This window comes from Haematobia irritans, chromosome 4 (genome assembly GCF_050003625.1).
Source record: "Haematobia irritans isolate KBUSLIRL chromosome 4, ASM5000362v1, whole genome shotgun sequence".
In the NCBI taxonomy this organism is placed as follows: Eukaryota; Metazoa; Arthropoda; class Insecta; order Diptera; family Muscidae; genus Haematobia; species Haematobia irritans.
In genome coordinates, this window is record NC_134400.1 from 43,115,083 (window position 1) to 43,126,202 (window position 11,120).

The window sequence follows — 11,120 nt, forward strand, 5'->3', positions numbered from 1 at the left end:
AGTAAAATAAAATCAAAGTTTAAAAGTTTGTGAAGAAGCTGAGCTGATAAAAAATTAAGAGTTTCCAAGCTGTTGAAGTTACAAACTGCAACTGACCAAAGAGCTACAACATGACCATTGTGAAGGACATTTAGAATAAAGCAGCGATTGCATTCAATTTTTATCATATGTGTTCAACAATAATGAAAACATTCAATTTTAGATACTACTAACCGAAACTGGCCCACTTCGCTGCGCCATCCAGATTTTTTCAAACTCAGAGACTATTTGTAATGTTTAAAGAACAATCATATCATAACCGATCCCCAGATTTGGATTGCGGAGCCTCAAAGAGAAGCAAATTTCATCCGATCCGGTACATGGTGTTGGTATATGGTCTCTAACAAACGTGCCAGAATTGGTCCATATCGGTCCATAATTATATATAGCCCCCATATAAACCGTTCTCCAGATTTGACCTCCGGAGCCTCTTGGAGGAGCAAAATTCATCCGATCCGGTTCAAATGTGGAACGTGGTGTTAGTATATGGTCTCTAACATCCCTGCAAAAATTGTTCCACATCGGTTCACAATTATGTGTAGCCCCCATATAAACCGATCCCCAGATTTGACCTCCGGAGCCTCTTGGAGGAGCAAACAATTTAGAAGACGGTGTTAGGAGGTTTTAATATACCTTGCCATTGGCAAGCGTTACCGCAACTCAAGTAATTCGATTGTGGATGGCAGTGTTTAGAAGATGTTTCTACGCACTCCATGGTGGAGGGTACATAAGCTTCGGCCTGGCTGAACTTACGGCCGTATATACTTGTTTTGAGTTAGTCTTTATGAAATTGTTTTTATCACAGAAAGTACAGTATGTCAAGAAAGTCTTTTGACATTGCCAAATATTTCAAATTCTAGAAATAATTGAAATATTAAATATTTTATTAAATTTTTAATTCTGTGTACGTATGTATACTTTGCAAAATACATAATAAAATATTTTTTTAAAATTTCATTATATTTAATTTTGGAACAAAACATAATTTTTATCCCATTGTCAAAACACTTTCTTGACAAACTGTATATACTTTTCTTCCAAATAAACTTCCTTAAAGCAACAAGCAAATGAGAAACGAACTTTGTTTGTTTAAAATTTCGTTTGGGAGGAAAGAATTATTTTTTGTATGGGGACTATATATAATTATGAACCGATGTGGACCAAATTTTGAATGGATGTTAGAGGACCACGTACCAATTTTCATCCAAATTTGCGCCTCCAAGGGGCTCCAGAAGTCAAATCTGGGGATTGCTTTATATGGGGGCTATATATAATTATGGACCGATTTGGACCAATTTGCGCATGGATATTAGAGTCCATATATAAGCACTATATATCGAATTTGAACCGTCTCGAATGAAATTTGCTCCTCCTAGGGGCTCCGGAGTTCAAATCTGGCGATCGGTTTATATGGGGGCTATATATAATTATTGACAGATATGACCCAATTTTTCATGTTGTTAGAGACCATATACATACACCGTGTACCAAATTTCAACTGAATCGGATGGATTTTGCTCCTCCAAGAGGCTCCGCAAGCCAAATCTGTAAAAGTGGACCATTTGCAATACCATCCGATCTACATCAATAAAAACTACTTGTGCCAAGTTTCAAGTCGATAGCTTGTTTCGTTCGGAAATTAGCGTGATTTCAGCAGAAGGACGGACGGATGGACATGCTTAGATCGACTCAGAATTTCACCACGTCCCAGAGTATATATACTTTATGGGATCTTAGACTAATATTTCGATGTGTTACAAACGGAATGACATTCAGATTATTGGTGGATCATGGTTCCTGGTGAACACAACATTATTGCTGGACCTTCAATGAAAACTTATTTTAGAATTATTCCCAAGAAGATCAGAAAACTTTAAATTTTCAAAAAAAAAAAAAAAAAAAAAAAACAAGTAAGTAAAGTAGAAAGTCGGGCGGGGCCGACTATATCATACCCTAAACCACCATTACAGAATTAGTAATCATAAGCATTTGTGGGGTAACATATAGGTCTGGGAGATAAACCGCAGTTGCATATTTAAGAAAATTAAAGGGGTACATGTCTATGGGTGCTTTGTGTCTATTTGACTATAGCTCAAAGTCAATGTTGCCAGGGAAAATGTTCGGTTTACCCTACAAGGACAAAAAAGTTCCCTACTTTCCCAAACAATTTTCCCTACTATATTTTTCGTTAAATATAAAAAAATTTACAAAACAAAAATGGTTCTAAGTACTTTATTATCTTAAAACATGAATATGCAACGTATATAACTTAGAATATAAATTTGTATTACCACCACGGTTGCCACAGTTGGTAGAATTCTACCCAAATTAGTAATCTTTTTTGTTAAATCTCTATAAAAGTAAAATTTTGGAAAAAGTTTCTATAAACAAATTTTTGTGAGAAATTTTTCTATAGAAATAAAATTTTGACAATAAATTCTATAGAAATAAAATTTTGAGAAAAAATTCCACAGAAATAAAATTTTGAGAAAATTTTTTATAGAAATAATATTTTGCAAAAAATTTCTATAGAAATGCAATTTTGACAAAATGTTCTATAGAAATAAAATGTTGACAAAATTTTCTACAGGAATAAAGTTTACCATACATTATTAAAGATCAAGCCTTGCCGGCTTCTAATTTCCTCCTCTAAAGCCACCAAAATGTAAAAATGATTACAAATTGTGTTGAGTGAAAATGTCCTACATTGTGGTCCAGACGTTAAATATTAGAAAAACCCTACATATAGGGAATTTCCCCTACTTCTAGCAGCACTGGCTGTGTTGATATTGCACCTACGGAGTTAGTATGCCACTAATATTGAGCCCATTATTAAAAAAAGAGAAAATCGTTAAATTAGTGTGGGTAATAAATACAAATTTGTAAAAATCGAGCAATATTCTTATGTAAGAGCTACAAGTACGTATAAGTACGATCGGCTAGTACATCAAAATTTGAAATTTGAGCAACATTGGTTAATAAATAAGAGCCAAATTTGGGAAAATCGAACGATACATATATATGGAAACTATATCTAAATCTGAACCAATTTGCATAATATTTTGCGGGTTTGATTAATACCACAAAAGGTTACCTTGTGCAAGATTTGAGTAAGATCAATTAAGAAATCAGGCCTGTATGGTCAAACATAAGGTTATTAGGGGCGAATTTTTCAAAATCGAGTGATACATATATGGAAGCTATATCTACATCTGAATCGATTTCGATGAAATTTTGCACATATAGTTAGTACTATAGAGGACTGGATCTAGCCAACTTTTAGTAAGGTCGGTTAATAAATAAGGGTTCTATGGCAAAATTTGGGAAAATCGGGCTATACATATACATGGGAGCTATATCTAAATCTAAACCGATTTCGATGATTTTGTGCACATATAGTTAGTGCTATAGAAGACTACATTTAACCAAATTTGGGTAAGATCTGTTGATAAATAAGGGTTTTATGGCCAAATTTAGAAAAAACGGGCGGTACATATATATGGGAGCTATAGCTAAATCTGAACCGATTTCGATGATTTTTTGCACATATAGTTAGTGCTATAGAAGATTATATTTAGCCAACTTTGAGTAAGATCGGTTGATAAATAAAGGTTTTGTGGCCAAATTTGGGAAAATCGGGCGATACATATATATGAGAACTATATCTAAATCTGAACCGATTTGGATGAAATTTTGTAGATTTGAAGAGCGATGGAAAAGATTACCTCTTGCCAAAAATGGTGACGATCCGTTTGAAAAAAAGTGCAACGTGACCCCATTTGTCGAAATCGGGTGATACATATATATGGGAGCTATATCTAAATTTGATCCGATTTCTTCCAAATTCAGTAGCGTTCGTCCTTGTGCCCAAAAACCTCCCTGTACCAAATTTCATCAAAATCGGTTAATAATTGCGACCGGAATCCTGTGAACAACAAATACATGGACAGACGGACGGACGGACACCAAGCGCTAGATCGACTCAGGAGGTGATTCTGAGTCGATCGGTATGTATTTTATGGGGTCTAAAATCAATATTTCTGGTAAACACATTTTTTGGCCGATCAAACTTATTATACCCTGACCACTATGTGGTTTAGGGTATAAAAATGGGGCTTGTAGGAGGTGTATATCCTCGAAAAAATTTCTACCACCTTCTACCGCGTCCCCTGAATATTTCAAGTAATTCGGGTATTTTTTTAAAACAGGACGTCTCATTGCCCGATCAAATATTGAAAAGAATTAGGCGTTTTTAGTGCAGAGACAACCCAAAACTTCCCCGAAATTTAAAAAAAAAGGGGAACTTTTCTTCAAGTTTCAAAATGTTGAAAGTAGCGGATCTTTGTCTAAATGCCATTTTAACTCTTTCAAAAAAATTTCAAGCAAATGGGAGATCGTCGGTCAAACTTTCAAAGGAGGAGGTCCCTCATCATCAGGTTCCCCATATTAATTTCATAAATTCCTCCACGTCCTCTGCAAATTTCATGTAAATCCGAGATGTTTGGTTTTGATTATTGTTGCTTTCTTCTTGAATCATTATTGTTCTAAATTAAATTAAATTATTTTCACAGTACTTAAAAAAAAGTCGGACCTCCCCGCCTAAATATCGCAAACTAAAGTAGCGGATATTTGTCTAGATGTCAATCCCAACATTCCCTGAAAATTTCAAGCAAATTGAAGAACTTCAAATTTCCAAAATGGAGCGAAAAGGAAAGTCACCCTTCCCGACCAAATATTAGAAAAAAGGTACTCCATATTAACTTCATAATCTCTCCCCACCTCCTCTGCACATTTCAAGTAAATCGGAGAAATTTCATTTTTTCACTATATTCTAAAAAAGTTGATCAACGGGGAGGTCCACCTTTTCGACCAAATATCGAAAAAAGTAGCGGATCTTTGTCTAGATGCCATCAATTATCTACAAAAAATTTTGAGAAAATATTACCAAAAAAACTACCAAACAAAAAATCTTATTTTGTCAAAATTGTATTTCTACAGAAAATTTTGTCAACATTTTATTTCTATCGAAGATTTTGTGAAAATTTTATTTCTATAGAAAACTTTGTAAAAATTTTATTTGTTGTTGTTTTTTTGATTTCAGCTTAAAACCATACATTGACTAAACTAGTGTAGTCAATGAATGGTTTTAAGCTGAAATCAAAAAAACAACAACAATGATTAAAGAACAAAAACCAACAATAACAAAACAAAACGAATGAAAAAAAAAAAATATTTCTATAAAGAATTTTGTCAAAATTTTATTTCTATAGAAAACTTGTAAATTTTATTGTATAGACAATTTTGACAAAATTTTTTTTATAGAAATAATTTTATTTCTATAAAAAATTTTGTCAAGATTTTATTTCTATAGAAAATTTTGTGAATATTGTATTTCTATAGAAAACTTTGTCAAAATTTTATTTCTATAAACAATTTTGTCAAAATTTTATTTCTATAAAAAGTTTGTCAACATTTTATTTCTATATGAAATTTTGTTAAAATTTTATTTCTATAGAAAATTTTGTCAAAATTTTATTTCTATAAAAAATTTTGTCAAAATTTTATTTCTATAGAAAATTTTGTCAAAATGTTATTTCTATAGAAAATTTTTTCAAATTTGTATTTCTATAGAAAATTTTGCCTAAATTTTATTTCTATAAAAACGTACCTCTTGGATGGAGAGGAATATTTGGCAAAATCAACTAAAACATCAAGAATTCTACCAACCTACCAAACAATAAAAAATTTACCATTTTTGGTAGAATCCCCCTCACTGAAAATTTCAAGCAACTCGTCCAACTTCGGTCCAAATTTCAAAAAGTCTGACCAAACAAACAAACAAGTAAGGAAAGTCTAAAGTCGGGCGGGGCCGACTATATTATACCCTGCACCACTTTTTAGATCTAAATTTTCGATACCATATCACATCCGTCAAATATATTGGGGGCTCTATATATAAAGGTTTGTCCCAAATACATACATTTAAATATCACTCGATCTGGACAGAATTTGATAGACTTGTATAAAATCTATAGACTTAAAATATAACTCGGCTAATGCACTAGGGTGGAACACAATGTTAGTAAAAAACAAGTAAGGAAAGTCTAAAGTCGGGCGGAGCCGACTATATTATACCCTGCACCACTTTGTAGATCTAAATTTTCGATACCATATCACATCCGTCAAATATATTGGGGGCTCTATATATAAAGGTTTGTCCCAAATACATACATTTAAATATCACTCGATCTGGACAGAATTTGATAGACTTGTACAATATCTATAGACTCAAAATATAACTCGGCTAATGCACTAGGGTGGAACACAATGTTAGTAAAAAACCAGTAAGGAAAGTCTAAAGTCGGGCGGGGCCGACTATATTATACCCTGCACCACTTTGTAGATCTAAATTTTCGATACCATATCACATCCGTCAAATGTGTTTGGGGCTATATATAAAGGTTTGTCCCAAATACATACATTTAAATATTACTCGATCTGGAAGAATTTGATAGACTTCTACAAAATCTATAGACTCAAAATTTAAGTCGGCTAATGCACTAGGGTGGAACACAATGTTAGTAAAAAACAAGTATATACGGCCGTAAGTTCGGCCAGGCCGAAGCTTATGTACCCTCCATCATGGATTGCGTAGAAACTTCTTCTAAACACTGCATTCCACAATCGAATTACTTAAGTTGTAGTAACGCTTGCCGATGGCAAGGTATCTTAAAACCTCCTAACACCATCTTCTAAATTGTATACAAGTCCATACGTGGTATATATTAAATCAAAAAAGATCGATCCAATATGTATATAATTCAGTTTGACAAAGTAGACATAAAATTTTGACAAAATTTTCTACAGAAATAAAATTTTAACAAAATTTTCTATAGAAATAAAATTTTCACAAAATTTTCTATGGAAAGAAAATGTTGACAAAAATTTCTACAGCAATAAAATTTTAACAAAATTTTCTATAGAAATAAACTTTTGCCAAAATTTTCTATAGAAATAAAATCTTGGTAGATTATTTTTTGGCTCGAGTGGCAACCATGATTATGAACCGAATAAAATTTGAACAAAATTTTCTATAGAAATAAAATTTTGACAAAATTTTCTATAGAAATAAAATTTTAGCAATGATGAAAATTTTATTATGAACGGAATAAAATTTTAACAAAATTTTCTCTAGAAAAAAAATTTTTACAAAATTTTCTCTAGAAAAAAAATTTTTACAAAATTTTCTATAGAAATAAAATTTTGGTAGATTATTTTTGACTAGAGCCAAAAACCATGATTATGAACCGATATGGACCAATTTTGTGTGATTGGACCAATTTTGGTATGGTTGTTAGCGACCATATACTAACACCACGTTCCTAATTTGAACCGGATCGGATGAATTTTGCTCCTTCAAGAGGCTCCGGAGGTCAAATATGGAGAACGTTTTATATGGGGCCTATATATAATTATGGACCGTTATGGACCAATTCTGGCACGGTTGTTAAAGATCATATACTAACACCATGTTCCAAATTACAACCGGATTGGATGAAATTTGCTTCTGTTGGAGACTTCGCAAGCCAAATCTGGGGATCGGTTTATATAGGGCCATATATAATTATGAACCGATGTGGACCAATTTTTGCATGGTTGTTAGAGACCATATACCAACCTCATGTACCAAATTTCAGCCGGATCGGATGAAATTTGCTTCTCTTTGAGGCTACGCAAGCCAAATCTGGGGATCGGTTTATATGGGGGCTATATATAATTATGGACCGATGTGGACCAATTTTTGCATGATTGTTAGAGACCATATACTAACATCATGTACCAAATTTCAGGCGGATCGGATGAAATTTGCTTCTCTTTGAGGCTCCGCAAGCCAAATCTGGGGATCGGTTTATATGGGCGCTATATATAATTATGGACCGATGTGGACCAATGTTTGCTCGGTTGTCAGAGACCATATACCAATACCATGTACCAAATTTCAGCCGGATCGGATGCAATTTGCTTATCTTTGAGGCTTCGCAAGCCAAATCTGGAGATCGGTTTATATGGGGTCTGTATATAATTATGGACCGATGTGGACCAATTTTTGCATGGTTGTTAGAGACCATATACCAACCTCATGTACCAAATTTCAGCCAGATCGGATGAAATTTGCTTCTCTTTGAGGCTCCGCAAGCCAAATCTGGGGATCGGTTTATATGGGGGCTATATATAATTATGGACCGATGTGGACCAATTTTTGCATAATTGTTAGAGACCATATACCAACACGATGTACCGAATTTCAGCCGTATCGGATGAAATATGCTTCTCTTAGAGGCTCCACAAGCCAAATCTGGGGATCGGTTTATATGGGGGCTATATATAATTAAGGACCGATATGGACCAATTTTTGCATGGTTGTTAGAGACCATATACCAACATCATGTACCAAATTTCAGCTGGATCGGATGAAATTTTCTTCCCTTTGTGGCTCCGCAAGCCAAATCTGGGGATTGGTTTTTATGGGGGCTATATATAATTATGGACCGATGTGGACCAATTTTTGCATGGTAGTTAGAGACCATATACCAACACTATGTACCAAATTTCAGCCGGATCAGATGAAATTTGCTTCTCTTTTAGGCTCCGCAAGCCAAATCTGGGGATCGGTTTATATGGGGGCTATATACAATTATGGACCGATGTGGACCAATTTTTGCATGGTTGTTAGAGACCATATACCAACACCATGTTCCAAATTTCAGCCGGATCGGATGAAATATGCTTCTGTTAGAGGCTCCACAAGCCAAATCTGAGGGTCCCTTTATATGGGGGCTATACGTAAAAGTGGACCGATATGGCCCATTTTCAATACCATCCGACCTACATCGATAACAACTACTTGTGCCAAGTTTCAAGTCGATAGCTTGTTTCGTTCGGAAGTTAGCGTGATTTCAACAGACGGACGGACGGACATGCTTAGATCGACTCAGAATTTCACCACGACCCAGAATATATATACTTTATGGGGTCTTAGAGCAATATTTCGATGTGTTACAAACGGAATGACAAAGTTAATATACCCCCATCCTATGATGGAGGGTATAATAATATGGGAAACATTTAAATCTGAAGCAATTTTAAGGAAACTTTGCAAAAGTTTATTTATGATTTATCGCTCGATATATATGTATTAGAAGTTTAGGAAAATTAGAGTCATTTTACAACTTTGCGACTAAGCAGTGGCGATTTTACAAGGAAATTGTTGGTATTTTGACCATTTTTGTCGAAATTAGAAAAACATATATATGGGAGCTATATCTAAATCTGAACCGATTTAAACCACATAGTGGTTAGGGTATAATAAGTTTGATCGGCCAAAAAATGTGCCTACCAGAAATATTGATTTTAGACCCCATAAAATATGGGGTCTATATGGGGTCAGAATCACCTCCTGAGTCGATCTAGCGCTTGGTGTCCGTCCGTCTGCCCATGTATTTGTTGTTCACAGGATTCCGGTCGCAATTATTAACCGATTTTGATGAAATTTGGTAAGGGAGTTTTTTTGGCACAAGGACGAACGCTATTGAATTTGGAAGAAATCGGATCAAATTTAGATATAGCTCCCATATATGTATCGCCCGATTTCGACAAATGGGGTCACGTTGTGCTTTTTTCAAACGGATCGTCACCAGATTTGGCAAAAGGTAATCTTTTTACCGCCTTCAAGTCTTCAAAATTTCATCCAAATCGGTTCAGATTTAGATATAGCTCTCATATATATGTATCGCCCGATTTTCCCAAATTTGGCCACAAAACCCTAATTTATCAACCGATCTTACTCAAAGTTAGCTAAATGTAATCTTCCATAGCATTAACTGTATGTGTAAAAAATCATCGAAATCGGTTCAGATTTAGCTATAGCTCCCATATATATGTACCGCCAGATTTTTCTAAATTCGGCCATAAAACCCTTATTTATCAACCGATCTTACTCAAAGTTGGCTAAATGTAATCTTCTATAGCACTAACTATATGTGCGAAATATCATCGAAATCGGTTCAGATTTAGATATAGCTCGCATATATATGTATAGCCCGATTTTCCCAAATTTGGCCATAGAACCCTTATTTACTAACCGATCTTACTCAAAGCTGGCTAGATCCAGTCCACTATAGTACTAACGGTATGTGCAAAATTTCATCGAAATCGGTTCAGATGTAGATATAGCTCCCATATATGTATCACCCGATTTTGAAAAATTCGCCCCTAATAACTTTATGTTTGACCATACAGGCCTCATTTCTTAACTGATCTTACTCAAATCTTGCACAAGGTAACCTTTTGTGGTATTAATCAAACCCGCAAAATATTATGCAAATTGGTTCAGATTTAAATATAGCTTCCATATATATGCATCGCTCTATTTTCCCTAATTTGGCCATAGTACTCTTATTTATTAACCAATGTTACTCAAATTTTAAATTTCGATGTACTACCCGATCGTATTTATACGTACTTGTAGCTCTTACATAAGAATATTGCTCGATTTTTACAAATTTGTATTTATTACCCACACTAATTGAACGATTTTCTCTTTTTTAATAATGGGCTCAATATTAGTGGCATACTAACTCTTTTGGTGCAAAATAAACTATAGCTCCTAATATTAGACATTTCTGCTCAGATTGTGACACGACACCCATAAACATGTACCCCCCTTTATGTTCTCCAAAACCTATACCAATGATACCCCACAAATGCTTATGTTTACTAATTCAGTAGGGGTGGTTTAGGGTATGATATAGTCGGCCCCGTCCGACTTTCTACTTTACTCACTGGTTATAATATTAAATTGAGCCGACGGGTTTTTTGGGCAGCAAATAAATCAATGACTTCTTCAGTCGGCACATTTATTCGGCGATGAACCGACATTAATGCCAATCCTTTGAGTCTACTCACGCTACTCGAATTTCTTAGATACGTCTTTAATCTCTTCATTGTTGAAAATGAACGTTCGGATGAGCACGTAGTAACTGCAGGGATGGAAAATGCAGTACTATAGTACTTTTTTCAAA